This window comes from Xiphophorus hellerii, chromosome 4 (genome assembly GCF_003331165.1).
Source record: "Xiphophorus hellerii strain 12219 chromosome 4, Xiphophorus_hellerii-4.1, whole genome shotgun sequence".
Classification (NCBI taxonomy): domain Eukaryota; kingdom Metazoa; phylum Chordata; class Actinopteri; order Cyprinodontiformes; family Poeciliidae; genus Xiphophorus; species Xiphophorus hellerii.
This window is the reverse complement of record NC_045675.1, coordinates 16,917,595-16,936,608: the sequence shown is the minus strand read 5'-3', so window position 1 is coordinate 16,936,608 and position 19,014 is coordinate 16,917,595. Positions and strand designations below refer to the sequence as shown.

General features: G+C 38.0%; 1 protein-coding gene across 2 annotated transcripts in view; it reads right to left on the bottom strand.

The window, feature by feature from the left end:
* zfhx3b (zinc finger homeobox 3b) overlaps positions 1 to 19,014 on the bottom strand; it is a 224,214-nt gene that overhangs the window by 148,679 nt on the left and 56,521 nt on the right. For both annotated transcript variants that reach the window (XM_032559863.1, XM_032559864.1), the window contains one exon: positions 6,088 to 6,430. The gene's annotated coding sequence lies outside the window, so the exon portion shown is untranslated. The remainder of the gene's footprint in view (positions 1 to 6,087; positions 6,431 to 19,014) is intronic.

Below are 19,014 nucleotides of genomic sequence, written 5' to 3'. Positions count from 1 at the left end.
TAACTATTAATAATTCATTAAACAAAATAACAATAAATGACATGTGGCGCAGAGGAAGGAAATCATTTTGAACGGAATTTGAAAAAAAAGAAAAAGAAAACAACACCCAAATCTGATTGCCCGTAAATAGATAATTATAATAAAATAATAATTACAAATAATGAGGAATACTAACCTAATCAAGACAGTAAGAAAATCCAGAATGAGGATGACCTCAGTAGCTTCAAATACTATCTAATTTCAGTTTCTGTTTGCTTGCACATCAGAATTCACTCACTGGGTTTCTTTGCTAAAAAAGGAAACAAAGGAAATACAGACATTACAATTCCTTGTTGTAAAACAGTCCACAGCAGCTCATTTGAAGCTTTGTGGGATCAAACCTTCAGACAGCGTGGGAGCCCACCTCCCCACTTATGTGACTGTAACTGAGGTACGTTTAACCTCTGTAAGCTCTCAAACTCTAAACTTTGTTCAGGTTGCCGGTAAGCCCCACTGATATTTGCTGTGTGTGGCAAGCTGTGGAAGGGTGGAGGTCATAGAGCTTTGCTTGTCCATCAACTGCTTTGGCCTCTGAACTTGAAATACCTTAGTAGAGGTGAGCCCGCCCCCCTCAGTGTAGCCTTCAGTGTTCCTGCAACCAATAAAACCAAGTGCCTGGTAGAGCTGTTTCCTTTTTAAGGTGTTAGCTTGTAAAGAAGGTTAACAGTACAGGTGTTTACTTTTGCATGACAGGTACACCACCGAAGGTTGAGCGACGATCATAAAATCAAGAGGTCTGCAGCACTCCATAAAATGCTAACTTTCATGCTAGAGTTGGTTATAAACACTGAGACATAAACAGAAAGTGAAGTCAAACCTCATAAGCTCAGTTCTTAAATAGAAACATATCCTAAGAGGCCTCGCATATTAAAAATAGCTGTAAGGCAGCCTGCTATCACAACTTACATGTCATAGAAGTTTGCAATGCGGATGACCTTGAAGTCATGGGGAAAAAAAATTCTTATTTTGATTTAGATTTTTTTTTGCATCTGTTGTGTGTAAAATGTGATTATTATTATTATTATTTATTTAATTATTTTTTTTTAACCATAAAAGATTCCATAGCAACAACTATTTAGTTACTTTAACACCTGCATACAAATTATGGCATTGGTGTGGATTACACCACGTTAGATGAATATAACAAAAAGCTAAATATGGCCACATCAACATTTTGATCATATATAAACCAAAGCTTGACCATCTAAACAAGCCATTGCTTCTGTTTATAACAGAAAAAACATGTCAACATAAAAAAAACTGTTTTTCTGATCCAAAAGGTCACGCCTTCCCCCGGGTCAGATGACCAGCAGTGACTTCATATTCTCTTTCACATCTGACAGGATTACATGTGTGCACAGAATCATACATTTCTTCACTTCATGAAAGCTCAGTTTATATACACATCTTGAACCTGTTTTATAACTCTAATAATTTCATGCAGGACTATTGGAAGCCTGTTACCAGTACATTATGTATTAATGTTCAAGGGGATTCTTTTAGGCAGGTATTTATGGAGACTAGTTGACATTTTAGCAAAATGGTACCTTCTAAGAGTGTTGACAAGCTTTTAATTTTATACTTATTTTAGGTTTCAACCACAGACTTAAATATATTTCACTGGAATTTTATTTGATAGACCAACATAAGCTGGTGCATAATTGTGAAGTGAAAGAAAAATAATACATGGAAGTCTAAGAAAAAATATGAAAACAATAAGAATCTTATAATTACAGAATATGTGATTAGTGTCCTCGAATCAGCACTTTGTAGAACCTTGTTTTTGATGGATTCCAGATTCAGATCTTTTGGGTGATAGTTCGACCCAATTGGCAAATCTAGAAGAAGAAGAATTTGTTCAGTTTTTATTGCCAGTCAGCTCAGTCTCAGTCAGATTTGATGGAGAGTCTATGAAGATCAAATTTCAAGCTTTGTTATGAATTCTTAACTGGATATCGGTCTGGGGATTGACTTAATGTATAGATGAAAAATGTATGCATCGGATCATAACTCTGTTGTAAGGTGACATCCCAGTCTCAAGTCTTTTACAGTGCCTGACATACTTTCTTACAGGATTACTCTTCATTAAGCTTCATCCATTATCCCATCTCCTTTGACCAACTTCCTAGTCTATGCTGAAGATCATCCCCACTGCAAAATAAAGCCATGTTTCACTGAGGTCTGAGCTTGGATGATGCACAGGGCTAGCTTTATGCCAATCATAACCTCTTTGCATGTAAGACAAGGTTTGATTTGGGTCTGCTCTGACCAGAGAACCTTCATTTACATTTGTTTTTTCTCCTACATGACTTGTGGACATTTTCAACAATGGGATTCGTTTTGCCACTCAAAAGTCAGTTTTATGCTGTACTCTGGTAATGATCATTTCTACAGACTCCAACTTTCTTCCTGAGACAAAATTGACAAAAAGGAACAAAATAGTCAGAAACATCCAAATTAAAATCTTCAGGTTGGTGTATTTTGGGGGTGTATTTGTTTAGCTGAAAGACATGATTAACAGAAAATAATAATTATGCCTACGCTTTTCTTTGATGAATAAAACAAGCCTGACTGAAATTTGATGGTACTATTCATGAAAACTATTGCATGAAAAATGATATTGTATTGTCAGAGAGGCTTTATTAACAATCCTAAATGTATTACTTTTAGTGCTTCAGCCCACATCAATTTACAAAGACAGATTGGAGTACAAATCCAAATCATCTTGTTTTTTTCTTCAGGCTACTACAAAGTGTCTGAGCTATACTGATGACGTGGAGTTATGAGCCATATTCTGGCAGGTTCTGAGCATTTTGAACATTCATGTGAGTTACAACAACTGTATCAACCTGCGTTTATTCCACCTTTTAATGTCAAGCTTCTTACTACCTGCAAATACAAGTCTGCAAGAGGGAAGGCCGAGGGAAACAGGAAACAGCTTTTTACAGGTCCTGTTTAGAAATGCAAATGTATATAGCATGGGCACCACTGTCCAATTACATATGTCTTTCATGTATAAAATCATGCATGCCTTTTTTTCTGAACAGAGAAGGCTTGCACAAGGGGAGAAACCCTGGCTGCAGAAGAACAGTGAAAATAAGGTCGAGTGTCGGAGCCCTGGAGCCCTCTTTCAGCACGCAGGAAGGCGGGAGGGATGATGCTTCCCCCCAGATGGAAATCCTTTTTTCTCCTGTATTCGGCTTTATTATCATTCCCCTCCTTGGAAGGCAGCTGATCTGTTTGATCTTAATTCAGATTTTATTGAAAATTATTTCCAGATTGCGACAGTGACGATTTCTGCGTTAATAAATATTTTTTTATTGTTTGTATGTTTTTATATATGCAACCTTAACATGTTTTCATAATAAAATAAAACACAGACTTACTGTATCTTTGTTTGCTTGTCCTTATTCTCATTATCAAAACAAGTGTGTTTAGATCCTTAAATCCAAGTGACTCATCTCCTGCTGGTTTTGCCATATTTTCTTCCATTGTTAAAATATTCTTCCTTGATTTCATGAACCAATTTCTCTTATTATCAGACATAATTTCAAGTGAAGAACAATCTCCTCTTTGTGTCATCGATAAACAGTTTTACCTTTTGAATGAAGGATATCTGATATCGTTTGAGTCAAAGTCACTGCAGAGAAATGAAAACATGTTTTCAAAAACAAAATTATTTGGTACAGTGCCAATAACTTGGGTCCAGGACTTGAATGTCAACAGAGAGATGTATTGGCAAACTAAAATCAGAAGTTAGGTGTCTATGCATCAGAAAATTGACATTTTTCATATCAAACTCACAAACGTACCAAAAACTCTTTCAATAAACACACAAACATACAATGTGAGCTTGTGGTCACAATTTAACAGCAAAAAATCCACTTTGGATTTTCTAAGATTTTAAACATTTAAATATGACAGCATACACACTTCTTTCAGGATGAAAACATGAAAACGCATAGTTTGTAAATGTTACTTTGAGGTCATTTTGAAGCTGATTTTTAATAAGTTCAGATTATTTTCAAAAGGTCCCTAGTGCACAACACATAAGACTTTGCAGACAGCACTTCATTTCACATTAACTATGTGTAACTGCATACATTAGCCACATGTTGGCATGTGCACCTTCCCTGTTTCTGATGGGATCATGGTAACTGTCTCCTCTCAATCAAGTAATATTTATGGAATATGTGCAAAAAATGCATGTATTTTAAAAAATAAATCTGAACAGCAGGATGTTACACTGGTAAAGAGATAAGCAAAGTAGTGGTTGGTTAATGTGACTTAATGTCTGGTTTGCAGAGAAACTGCTAAAATGATCTCACAGTTCCTGTCATAACATGAACAAACAAAGATGCTCAGAAAACACATCCTTCAAGAAGGTTGCTGTTGAATTTTGCCTCATTTCATGGCTTGCTTTCTTTTCTTTCTTCTCCCTTTTAACAAACAATTTTATATTTTAAGTATTGCTAACAGACAGAAAATATCACGCATCTGACTCAGAACAGCTCTGTCCACACAGCACCATGTCAAATTTAGTGAAATGGATGAACAGACTCAGCCTTCCCCTCTCACACACTCACACACACGCCAACATATTACATTTTGTTCTGTATGTCTGTTGTAATAGATATATAAATATACACACACAGAAGTATCCCAATAAATTCAAATGTCATTGAAAGATTGACTTGAAACTTGCTGAAAATATTATTACATAAGATCAATAAAAAAATAAGTGTTTTTTACATTGAAATGTCAACTGAAAGGTATGTCTATGTATTGTACAATACAGACTCTGAGATACATGGTCAGGGTTGCTTTTTAAAGAATTACTACATAAATGCAGCTTTACATGGAGACTATCAATCTGTGACTCAGCTGAGGTGTTAAAGAAGCCCAGGTAGCTTTAAGAGACAGTGGCTTAATAAAACACAACGGGCTGACTAGGCAGAAGACATGGGTCACCAAATCATCACTGACTAGTGAAATTCACACTGGACCTCAAGCAGTGCATCAGTCCAAATCTCACTCTTTCTCCAGACCCTAGGACCTTGTTTATAAATGAAAATCTAAATTTGAATAAATCTGAAATGCTAATTTGAGATTAGTGAGAAAAGGCCCTGTCCTTTTTCCACCTTACCTATATTTCACTAACACTAACACAGTCTCTGGTTAACATGTGGTCACACACACGGCATGTGACAGGTTAAACATAGAGCTTGAGTACCTTTTCCTTTCACATTTTTCCTTCCACTCAACTTTCTATTCACTTGCTTGGATAAAGTCAACTCCGGTCGCAGTGACCGTTCATGGCTTGTGGTTCTTGTGGAGATTGTCAGTGACTGTGTGCTGGAAAACTATCACATTAGCAGTTACAACTTATTTAATTTTTAGTAAATATTTGATTGGTTTTCATTAGCAGTAGCCAATTACCATCAAACTCAACAGAAACAAAATTATTCCTCTGCAGACTTTAAACTCTTCACAATATTTTTGCTCAAACTTCACTGTAAAACAGTTTTGTTTCAAATCAGCTGCTTGGGAGATGTAGTGAGCTATTAGTGAGATTTTCAATTTTCCTACGAACTGCCTCAATGTTTACACACCCACAGCATGATTGTGAGGTTAATTTGATGGTGATAAAATATGTGATAGAAAACCTGTGAAAACCGTGGCTTTGTTCTGTCGTCATAGATATGTGTGACTGAAACTGAGAAGATGATTAATGCAAAAGTGACTGCATAAAGCAATGCTTCCTATAACATATTGCTGAAGCTAATAAAGTTGCCAATATGAGTCCTAAGCTTCTAACCTGCAGTGCGCATGGATGGAAGGAAATTTCTACATGTTCAGAACCTCTAATCCAAGAGCAACAAGCAGAAAACAGGGCATGGAAATGGGATATTTCTCAGCCAGACATTGCTTCGCACCAAATCCAAAAACAAACTAACCATGTGGGGAGCAAGTTAGCTTCAAAGACCATAAAATGTTAAAGACCTCAGTTACAGGTCTGTATAAGCAGTGGGGTCTTCACAGCCTTACCTGATGGAGGTTTTTGCTCTGAGTGTCCCCTCTCTGACTGTGTCTCCAATTCGGGTGTTTGTTTGAAGTCAGCATGCAGAAAGGTCACGCCCTCTTGGTCTCAGCACGCTTCTTGTGGACATGGATGGCCAACCACTGTTACTAATATTGCGATGGTTCCTCTTTGTATGCAGAAAAATGAATGAAAAGCGTAAAGCTATTGTTTCGGTGCCTGGGCACCTGAAGTTGTTTTGGTGAGATACTCCTAGAATTCCAGGTATTTCCAGGGTTTTCCAAAGCTATGTGGTTAGGGGTTTAGGGACTCCCAGGTCACACGAACAGCATATCAAGATGACACCATCGCCTAGAGTAAGAAGAGAAGAGAAAGAAAAACCTTACTTAGGAAGATTTTTCAACACACTTGGAAAACATTACAACAAAGGAAAACAAAAGTTCCATGGCAGTCCTCTGTAAGCTCCGCAGTTTCTGTGCCTCATCCCGGAAATATGAGCACATAATAAATGTCTTTCAGGGGAGGCAAACCAGAGCAGTATGATTTCCATCAAGACTTCAAAATTAATCATCTGTTTTCAGAGTCAACAAAATTAATCTATAATTATTTGTATGCTACCACTGCTGGACAGCCTCGCATGATTTCAAGATTATATTTAATAGCAAATGAACTGCTGTGAGTAATTTCTTTTCTCATACCACTGAAGACTTTTCAGATGAAAAATGAAAAGAAGATTTGCAGAGAAACTTAATTTCCCTGTAACTGGAACAAGTCGTGTTCCTGTAATAGCATATATAATTGCCTGTACTGCAGAGGATCTCCAACACATGACAACAAAGTCTCATAAACAATACTTATTTATTCAACTGTCAATTCCAGCAATAATAATAAAAAAATGCGTCTTAAAAAAAAGGCTTTGAAAACCACGAGGGCCTGGTTTGTGAAGCTGGGTAAATATGCTTGTCATATGTTCCAATAGTTCCACAGTGACTGAGAGTTAGTTTGGGAATACGGCTGGGATCGGCAGACAGCTTGTGATAACTGAATTGCTCTTTTGAAGCTACATCCATTTGGAAGCACTGTGCAATGGTTTTTACCTCTGTGGTTAGGCTGGAGTTAAAGCCTGTGTTTAATTGTTCCCATGAGTTCTTCGTGTGGCGCTGATAAGGAGCTCTGGGAGCAACATTTAAAACTGCAGCTGAAAAATAACTTGAGTGTCTCTGGCTGCAGGTCTGATAGAGTGACGACAGAGTATCCACAAAGAGAAGACAAACTAAGATCGGTGGAAAGGGGAGAAAAACAACAGGCCGACAGCAGCGGAGGTCGAGTGTGACTGTAAGCTACACGCAGCTGAAATGTTTCATTTGTTTTTTGTTAGTTTTTTTCCTGACTTCAGCTTCTTAGAATCCAATTGAAATATCAATTTCAATAATGTTTCTTTCAAGCTATTTTAAATAAGGGGGGGCATAGTGTCTCACTTGCTAATCAATAACTAAATTATTTTTATGACACTGTTTTGTCAGCAGTTACAGCAGAAGAAGAGCAGCGCTGTTAATTTGTCATCCCTGCCTTCGTGTCTCTCGTGCTCCATCCAAGGCCACGACTTCCAAGGTTTGTTGGGTGAGACCTGTGGGAGTGTGTGTGTCGGATCAATAGCCCACCCACAGCAGAGCCGCGGGCGATCCCTGACCTGGGGTATTGATTAGGCCCGGCTCAGCTGCCAATAGCAATGTGCTGGATGTGACACCGGGCTAAAACAGGAGCTGAGGAAGGGGGATTCTGAATTGCCAGTGGCAGCCCCACAGCACACCGCAGATAAAAGTCAATTCCACTTAACCAAATCACTGACAACTAAATAGTTAGATACAAGAATGCACAGAGTGTGTGATGGCAGCAGCTGGGTGGCTTTGGGGATTTCCCTTTTCCATGACCTGTATCGAAAGAGCACAAATGGCCAGAAGAGGCGAATGTTTGTTTGTCCTTTAATGTGGTCACAGCTCCGTCTCTTCGTTACACCTACATCATCTATACATTGATTCCTGTAGACTGAGCATTCATCAGGTGTTTAGCATTGACTGATGTTCACTGATATTTAAGGAATTTGTAGCACTTCGTCACAAAAAAAACTCATTGTGGCAGCTTAGCTTTTCTAAATGAACAAAACATCAGACTTTTAAAAGCAGCTATTAGTTATGAGTTTTACTGTGGAGTTTTCCTGTGCCTGCACACTCTGATGTAAAGCAGCTCCATTGCAATCGTCAGACTCCTTTCGATCCATTTTGCTCCCAGTCATTACGAGGCAATATTAGAGTAGTTTACATGTCACTTTACCGGTACTTTGCCTCATGAATGTAATTCTGTGGCTAGTGATTCTGCGTGCATTCAGCACGTATCTATGACTCCATATCTCTCCTGGTAATTGCTGAGTGACAGAAAGGCAATACTGACCACTTCATTATAAGACAGCTAGACTAACTGGACAGTGGCCTCTTGGCTCTGGGTCACTCAGGCCAGACTGACCTTATCTGCCCAGGTCGTCAGGGGTCAGTCACCCTGGAAGTGTTAGGACTTTACTAAGGTTACCGTTAGTGGCATACGAGGTCAGCTGACCCGGGTGAATTGTTCCTATCAGGTATTGATTGCAGTTTGTCTGCTTCGGCTGAGGTTAGACTAATCTCCTAACACCAGGGTCTCAGGGGCAAAGACTTCAGGGTAAAGTTAAGCATTGGAACTAACAGCAGTGATAGTGCAGCTTGTGGATACAAGTGAACATAAGAGGGTCCACCAGAGGAGCTGTGGGGATTTGGGATTTGAGAAGAGTGAGATGTAGCAGCAAGACAGAGACAGTGACTGTTCATTCTTAAAAAAAATGTTGTATATGGGCCATCAAACTTTGTGCAGGGCAGTTTTTTTCCACAGCAAGCTGAACGCTTGGAGTCAGATTTGTACCACTCACTACTTTGTGAAGTCTTATCTTCATTTTCTTTACTTTGACATAATATCTACTCTATACAGCAGCTTATAGGACATAAACCACACATTTTATTCTGGCAAATTTATTCTAATGCAAAACTGCCAGAAAATCAAACCATTCAACTTAAAAACCAGAGCAGACCTGGACCACTTACTACATCTAAAAATCACAATGAACATGACAAAAAGGAAGATGGAACAATAGAACAGTATTGCACCAAGGCATGGCTCATCCTATTTTCTGAGGAATATTTAAATGGGGATCAAAATCAATGTTCTTCATTATTTCTCCACATTTTCTGTTCCACTAATAAAATAAAGAAACAGATAGAGATTGTTTTATTAAATAGATAATACACATTTTATAGCGAAAAGCCATTTTGCTAGAATATCTGTTCCTTTTAAGAACAATGTAAAGCAGCACTGTAAAGCAATGGATGGAGTTCTAATCACATAGATTTTAATGTAATATCAGGCTGGGATTCAGGTTTGGCAGATGTCTATTTGGAAATTATTCAAAATAACTAATTGTTAAATTGCAACAACAGTTGCAACAACAGTTGTAACTGTTGTTTAACAATCTGTTGTTACAGAGTACAAAAATAATTGCTTAAAAAATTCTGTATTTAGCAAATAATATTCTTCAGATTGTTTTAGAATGCATTTTTTTCTTTCAGCTTTTGTTGATGTTTGCATCCAAGATTTTTAAGTTAAATGCAGAAGGCACTAATCAGTCATTGTTCAAACAGAGCTAACTCCAAAAGTTGGCATCTCTTCTTTGAGCCTGCCATCTCCTTTACTACAACATAGGGAGACAAATATATGAGATTGTTAGTCAGTAACTATGTGTGTATTTGTGTGTGTTTGTGCCCGTTAGTGTCTGTGCAAGCCCCTTTATGTACATACTAAAGCATCTCTGTTGCTCGTTAACTCTCGTCTCTCTGCAACTGCTTGCCACCGTACATATTAAATCACATTAATGGCAGATGAGCTCTTGCTCTGGAGAGACAGGCGTCTATTTGAAACTGCGTTTTATTGCACTTTGTTCCGTTTAATCAAAAAAATGCTATGTGAAGAGATAACCCGGTTTTAAAAAATCTCAGATAAACAGCAGCGATTGCATCTTTAAATAATAAATGACCCTCTGCCTCTTAGAGACGGGAATATGACTGAAAATAATTGAAGACAACAATGTCCTATAAGAGTACCGCTCCTGCAGTGCTGATTCAGAATCCCTCATAACTTCAAACGCTCAGTCATAAAGTATGGATAATCTGCAAAAGAAAAGGCAGGCGTGGTTGTTTACAATTTCTTTCTAATTAAGGCTACAGGATGGGGTATACTGTGTTAAAGTTGATGTCTGTTTGTAAGACTTTGCCAAAAACCCTGTAACTGTTGGCAAATTAGGGGTGGAATGGAAAAACGAAACAAACAACGACACTCTAATATGATTTTCAGTCATGGAATAAATATTTCACAATGTGTCTACATTTGACACACTTTTAGTCAAGAACAAAGGATTCCTGAGGAACAAATTGCACAAACTGAAACTTGAGATAATAACCTCTTTGACCTGCATTAATTCAGCATGTAACTGTGTACATGATTTCTCCTCAATTTCTATGGAGCTTTTGTTTTAAGCTGATAAAAATTTCTGTTGGTAGGTATGGAAGGGGCATGCTGAAACAGATCAAGAAGGACTAGTCAAAACAAGATAGTTAGTCTTTGAATTGTTCACTAAAAAGGATAAACCATATAAAAACAAAAAGCAGTGATGCCTTATTACTGTTGCTTTTTGACTCTCATTAGACTGCAGAGCTGCAGAGTAACACAGCTCCTAAAACAACAGGTATGGTGTTCACAAAATACATAGACCATCTACCTTAACAGACGCAGTTATGAGAGTAGAGAAAATGAAGCAAATAGCATGCAGATGAAAGTTTTTATGTCTTCTTTTTTTTTTGTCTGTGAACAGGCAAGCAGTCTGCTGTGTGTCTGAGAGGGATAAGGTAGTGCTTGATGATTAATCACTGGACATAATAACACTTCTCACCACGAGCTCACAGTCCAGCTGATTCTGTGATATGATTGAGGCCGATTAGAAAAGAGAAATAATCATTCCTGACAGTGCATTCATGGCACACTTTAATGACATCTTCTGATTGGACCTAGTGGAGAAGATAATGCAGGCTTTCTTTGGAGTGCCTTCTAAGATTATTTCTTTAACTTCATGAAAAATGGGGAGGGGGCATGGGCCTGGATGCTGCTGATTTGAGGATTAAGATAAGATGACCTTTCACATTATGTTACTATGTATAAAAGATGAAGTTTACAGTTTTTTTTATAACATTAGAGCTTATCAATGGCCAGAGCCTCCATGAAGCCCCTTTGAACATCACAATGGTTTTTGTAGGTTGGTGTACAACAGGCTTCTACCCCCCATTGTGGGATTACTGTGCCTATGTGTATGTGTGTGTGCAGAAAGGGCTGTGTTGTGGACACGCATGGTTGCTTTTTCAGACTATATTGAAAAACTAATCTTGTGTAAAAAACTTTATTCTCCCTCTTTTATAGCCACTCTGGACAAATAATTATAGGGTTATTAGTAACTCACAGTTTTCCATCCAATCCTTTGATTCAAGTACTTTTCTAGACTAAAAATAGTCTGGAAAAGGTACCTTTTAGGACAATTTTTAAAGCCTAAATACAAATGGGTTTAGACATCAATTGTCTAAATCCACTTAGCATTTCTTGGTTGCAGAGGCCTAGTGCCTGTCTCCAGTTGTCAGTGGGCAAGAGGCAAAAAACACCCCGACAGGTCTTGTGTCCATCACCAAGGGCAATTTAGAGAAACCCATCGCCCCAATATGCAAGTTTTTGAATAGTAGTAGTAGGTTTTGCACAGGGAAAAGAAGCAAAGCCCCCTGGACTAATCACAGGCCGAAATTCAAACCTGGCACCTTCTTACTGCAAGGAAATAAATGCGCCACCATGCAGGCCAAAGTGAAATTTAAATGGGAAAAATGTTTAATAGATAAACAAATTCTATATTTTTGCCAGATGTTTCAAAACTACTAAGCTTGTAATTTAAAAGAAAATAAAGAAATATCAGACTGAGATGGCTTGTCAGAACATTAGTATTTTATTATTTCTATACATAAAATGAATGATCTAATACTAATAAATAGGTGTCCATCGGGATTTTTGTCTTTTACTCTCCTGGTGAGACACAAACAGGGAAAGCAGATATTACTTTCACACTTCTGTTGAATATCAGCATCTGAGGATGCAAAAAAAAAAAGAGAGAAAAACTGGCACTGGGAGGCAAAGTGTCATTTGTTTTATATTCAAACTAGCATGTTTAAAACATTTTCTTGAATCCTGTAAGTCACTCAACTGTCAGTTACAAACACTATCACTTGTTTCAATCTCAAAACAAGTCCAACTGTGTTTGAAGCAAGTCAAATGATCTCACCCAGAGGGCTGGTTTGTTTTCTCTCGTCTTGTGTTAAAGTAAACTGCACTAAATAACTTAATTCTAATAAATTCTGCACTGTTGCAAGCGCTGAGAGTGAATGACACTATTGGGATCATAAATCTTCAGCAGGATCAAACTCTCAATTGGGCCAGAATGAAGAACCATAGGCTTTCACTGGCATCAGACTATAGTGGCCAACTTCTTCAGGCTCCTTTCATGTGGGAGGCATTGCGTCTACCCCCTATAACTTACAGCCCGGCTCTGCAGGGACTTATTTTTATAACCCCCATTATTTTCAATCATAAATATTCAAATCCAGATCTTAAATCCAGAGCTTAGTGAGGAGAATAGCCAAAAACAACATGCGGCTCTTCAGCTTCCTCCAGCTCTCACTCTTCTATAGAAACTCATTATAAAGATTAATACTGAAATCAAACAGAATGCTGAGGCAAGTCGGCAGGCCCCCGGTCAAAATAATGCACACGTATGAAAAGACTTTGAAAGGGTATTTTTTGGTCAAACATCGCTGGCTGTTTTGTTCTTTATTTGTTTGAGAGTTTTTTGACAGATTCTGCATTTCCTTTATTTGCACTGTGAATTAATATTTGTGGTTTGAATATTAATCCTGATTCACGAGTGGATTAGTCCTCTATTGTCCCCTGAGTGCTGAGCCCCAAATAAAGGCACTGACATGGAGAAGAAATCTACACCTCTGTGCCCCACAAACAAAGGCCTCTGCACCCACAGATAACACATGTCCCTGAAACTGAGACTCCCCTTCAGTCCCCCCTTCGACTGTCCCCACATGCAAGATCCTCTATCTCCCTTTTCCACCATTCTTTCCCGTCATCGCTCCCTTCCTCTTTTCCTCCCTCTCTCCCTTCAGAAAAAAAAAAACTTTGCCATGGTAGATTTGCAAGGCAATTGTGCCCTTAAACCGTGCCTCTCTCCCAGCTTATACCATGCATTTTCCAGAGTTTATCAAAGAATACAATAGGGTTATGCTTTCACCATTATTCTCCAGGCAAGAACAGTAATTTAAATGCACCAGTACTACTGAGGCAGGGTGCAGCCCTGCTGTCTCACTATGGAAAAGAGAGAGATGAAAATGTGTTACAAAAAAAGCGCGCTGCATTACTTTGTTGACCTTTCCTGTTCTCATAGTTTACAAACAGCTGTGAAGCTCCTTCCTCTGGGCTCTTTGTACATCAGAGACTGGGACTGATGGAGGCATGCCATGCTTAAATCAACTGCTTTTTCTAACTTACTTCCATTGTGGTTTGGAACAACATAACCGAACAAACGCACACTATATTCTGCCACCAGAGCTGTTGGAAAAGAAAGAGAGGGAACACATACTAAAACAGACACAGCATTCTGCAAGCGGGCATGTCTTTAGCAGACTGTGAGGCAGAAAAGAGAAATCTAAAAACACCCATCCCCCAGTAGAGATGAGTTTATTTTGAATTTTGTACGCGTCCTCACTGCAACTTCAAAACTATTCTCTTGCACCAAAACACAAATATTACAGAAGCTAACTGCTGACGTACGCACCAATTAACACGTAAGTGGCAGCCATACACGTAGAATGCCTCCAAACGTACACACGCGTCTCTTCTGCCATTGTGAAACTAAACAGGAAGATACTGTACATGCTCAACAGTGACTCTTGTGTGAATGGTGGTCCAGCGGAGTGAGTCCCTTATTTTGGTCAAGAAAAATAAGAATCTTTTCAGTTTTTCAGTTTTCAGTAACTTCTTTACACATAAATAGCCCATTAATTAGACATCAATAGCAACTCAAATAGCAAGTTCAGTGTTACCAGCCATTTTATTTATTTATTTTACAGTTCTGACAGTGTACACTGCACACAGTGTAGGAGAAGGCCAACTCAAAATTGGCAGGAGAAGTAAAAAAGCTATAGAAAACCCATTGACACCTAACTTTTTCTCTCCGTAGCATGAGTGTAGCTCCTCTACTGGCCGTGCCACTCAGATCGTTGAGCTTCATCACCCATATCAAAAGTCACTGCTGGCTTTGAGGATGAGTGCCATTTAAAAAAATATTGGGAAACTAAAAGGAAGAAAATGCAGAGGATGAGAAGGAAACTGTAGGGGAAAGTAAAGAAAGTGTTTCTGAGTATCGAGGAAAACAAAAAAAAAGGACGGAAGCCTGGAAACATAAAGGAGGAGTGCAGAACAGGGACAGGATCTCCTGGTCAAACTGATGAGAACAGGCAGCCATAGTGATGTCATTATGTTGTTAATCAATCTCCTGATGTCTGCGTGTCTGGATGGGGAGATACTCACAGTCTAGAAGGGGTTAATGAGAAATCGATAAGAAGGATGTGCTTATGAGCAGGACATGGGGAGGAAGGGGGCAAGGAGGAGGAGATAGGAACAATGTTTCCTGTGATAGCAGAAGACTTCACAGATGTTATCTGTCATTCACAACATTCTGGTGACCAGGTGTTTGGGCTCAATGTGGTGGAGTGGATATGCATGCAAGTGGGAGATCAATACAGGGCAAGTGGGATGGTAATACTCACAACTACTCTGCCAACACGCTGATGTCTTCACAACACAAAATAATAGAATACTTGCATGCAGCTAGCCATTTAACCCATTTACTGATATTCTTATTGACTTCAAAAACCTTTATAGCTGAGAATTTTTTTTATTTATATAGATTATATGCTTGACCTGCATCGGCAAGACATGGATTTGTCTATTACAGGGAACAAAAGGAGGAGTGGATTTGAAAGCAAAGGTAAAATGAATGCAGCAGACATTAGCTAGGGTATTTCTGAAGGCCTGGGGGCATTTAAAGGGGTGGGTGTTGGGTTGGAAGGGGGGAACCCAGACCAGGTCCCAGGGCAGCAAGGCTCTTTGTAGTTGGAGCATTCTGAACAAGCCAGAGGCTTACTGCTCTAACCCCAACCACTCAGAGAGCCTGTTTGGGGAAATTACACCACAGCGTAATAATTAATCAAGTAAACACCAAACTGCTTTGATTTGGATTACATTAACATATTATCAATAATGCATAAATCAAATACAAATAAACACCTCCGCATAATGGCATGTTTAAATAGCTAAAATTTATAACTAAACTGGAAAAGCTCATCTTCCTCAAACAACACGGAAACCCACAGCAGAGTACAGAGGAAGCAGCAGACGCTTTTTTGTGGTTTCAGAAGCCCCATTTTTTTGGCACTTAAACTGCCTGGGCTCATCAGCTTCCTTTTTCATCACAGCATCATCCATTTTAAGCTTTTACCAGGAGGCAAAAAAAATTATGAAGTCATTTATTTACTCTTAACAATGGCAGAATGCATCAGGCAGAATAAATAAACACTGATGAGGCACCGAAAACACAATGCACAATAATTTGTGCAAAGCTACTCCAGGTTTGATTCCAAAAGTAGCAAAGCAGATTGGAGAAAAGGAGTTAGTCACTTTTATCATTGGCAGAGGAGGGGAATCAGCTCTGCTTTTGTGTTTTCACTTAAATGCATGTTCTGTTTTTCACAGATAAGTTGTGTTGTTTAAAAAAGCATCCGTTCTCGTCTTATGCTTTGTTCACTGGGGGAACTTTATGCCCAGGGATTTTCGAAACACAATTCATCAAAGTGGAACGTCGGTCTCTCTCCTTTTTTTTCCTGAATTCCTAATCCTTTTTGCTGCAGATGAGAGATTTGCTGTTCAGACTCATTAAGATTAAAGCATTTTGCTAGAGTTATTTAAGAATGCAAAGTTCCATGTGAGACCTCTCAGAGTTCAAAACAGAAGAAAATCCTATTGACACGCTCGGTGCACTTGGGGCTGATCTTACCCTATATTTCTATATTTGGTGTCAGTGATTGAGTGATAGCATGTGGAATGTGTTCTTCCTGATGCAGTATGGTTTAGAGTTGTGATCACTTTTTCTTCACATGGTTAAAAGACTGGTGTTACAGCATATCAAGAAATGAAAAATATTTATGTTTTGAAAACTATTAAAATGTTCTATCATATCATTTCTTCACATGGTGTGTGAAGAAATGAGTGTGGGTTTTTTTTTAATAAGAAACAATGTCAGTAACACAGCACTGCCCCTCCCTGACCTGTTGCTGCCTATGTGGATCAGCTGGCTAAAAGAAGGCGACTGTTTTTGCCTCAGTTAAAAGAACAACAAATAAATGTTTTTGAAACATTTTAAGTGTAAAAAAAAACTTACATTGATTAGAATCTATATCGATACCTTTTGGTTCGCTGTGATCTTGTCACTATAAAAAGCAGGCGGATAAAAACATAAATATTCAGTTCAGTAAAAACATGAACACTACCACTGAATTCAGTAGGTGTTAATTATTTGCTTAATATTTTGCTTCAGAAACAAAATAATAAATTAATATTATAGATATTATAAAAATAAGTAATAGCCCATATATATTTTAATTTAGGATCCATTGTTGATTTTCTGTCTTCACTCTCTTGCTTCATTGACATGAATGTGATTTTATTTTTATGTCAGAATAAGCCTGGCTAGGCTTATGAAAATTCAATTAGGCCAGGTTAATAATTATCTTCTCTACTTTTACTCTTTAAATTAAATACAGAAATTACTACCATTTTTGTTCTGTTTTTAATGACTTTGTTCATTCCTCCAGATATAAAAATACATCTTATGGTATACAGCGTTTAAAATAGTTCTTGAACATGTCAAAGTTTTTGGAAATTTGTTTCTAATATTTCTATTGACATGAACTTCAAACTGGATTTTAGTAACAACCCAAGAAATTCACACATACAAAAACAACAACAAAAAAAAACTAATCAATAATTTAACTTAATTTCAAAGAAGGGGAATGAAACATGGGATAAGTATTGAGCACATTAGGGAAATAATGTACAAAAAGACAACTAGTCAATATTTAGAAAATCTTTCAATATTTAGAAAGTATTCAAGGTTTTCTGGTTTAAGATTATCATGGCCTGTAAAAATGTCTCTCATTTCCGAAGTATTGCTCAGAGTGGTACAGCTGGTAAAAGCAAAGAGGCCTTCACAAAAATATCTTACTGTTGCAAATCACACTAATGGCAATGGTTACCAAAGCATTTCTTAACTTCCGAATGTTCTAGCATGTGCCACTGAATCCATAATTCAAAATTGGAAAGAACATAATTTCACCATAAACCAGTCATGACCAGGTGCCCCTCACAAGATTTCTTGGAGAGGAGTAAAAAATAAAAATCAAAAGAGCTATCTAGCAGCCAAGGAGCTTTCACAGACAACTCAAGAAAGACTTGGGAATAGCAGGAACAGCTTTTCCCTGTGAAAATGATAAGTAATTCCTTTAACAGTAATGGCCTTCATGCAAACTCACTGCAGAAGATCTTGCTGAAGTAAGAACATGATTACAGCTTGACACTTGTTTAAAACTTGTTGCAGACAACTTGAACGAGCCAGCAAAATACTAGGATAATATAGACTGATGACATCACGCCAAAGCTGAACTCTACGGTGTCAATGCACTCGTCATGTTTGGGAATGGAACGGTTCTGCACCTCATCCCTTTATTTTACTGCAAACGTCAAGTTTGCAGGTGGGAACATCATGATGTGGGCTGCATAAACGGCCCAACACAGTCGGACTGAAGTGGAACTGTTAACGCGCGACCATGTGGTATGGGGATGTTTGTATTGGCACACACCGAGTCAAGCTCCAGTGAAACTCCTCCAACTGCAGTATTTGCCAAAGGGTTTTGTCACATATGTCACAGTATTGTACACAGCTGAAGATCTCATAAAGAGCAAAGAAAGAACCCCTAGAGCCTTCAACATTTGAAGATAGTTTGGAGGAATGGGTCATAATCACACCTAAATAATGCATAATCCTTGGATTCCATGTCAGAGATGTCTTAGAGTTGTCATTAATCAAATACAGTTTTCCAAAAAGTATTTGATTTAGTCTTATTATATTTCTTAATATGTTCTATGTATAGTGAGGACTGCGATAATAATGGAATCTGGAAAAAAAAATTGGAAAAAAATAAGTTGGTAAATTATACATTTATGGTAATCTTTTGAAAAGCATTTTTTGTGTTCAAAGAACACAGTTGGAGCACAAAACCAAAGTACCTCAGAGGGTGGCTTGGTTTTGTGCAATTAAATTATTTTATAAGTTTTTTGTGTAAATACTATGAGAATGTGATATATTGTTAACATCAAGTTCTCATAATTGAAGATCTCATACAGGCCCATGCATAGAAGTTAAAGACTGAAGGTTTTGTCCTCATTTGTGAAATTAATTAACTTGCTTGCTTAATAACAAAAGCTGTGACTTTAAATGAAGACATCTGGTTTCATTCAAACGATTTTGTTTACAAGTGATAACTATGTACAAACTAGCAGACAAATTAGCTGTTGTTTCCCAAAGGAAATAATACATTAAACCCATGGACCATAAATGTGCAGCTAACTATGTTTTCTAGAAAGCTTTT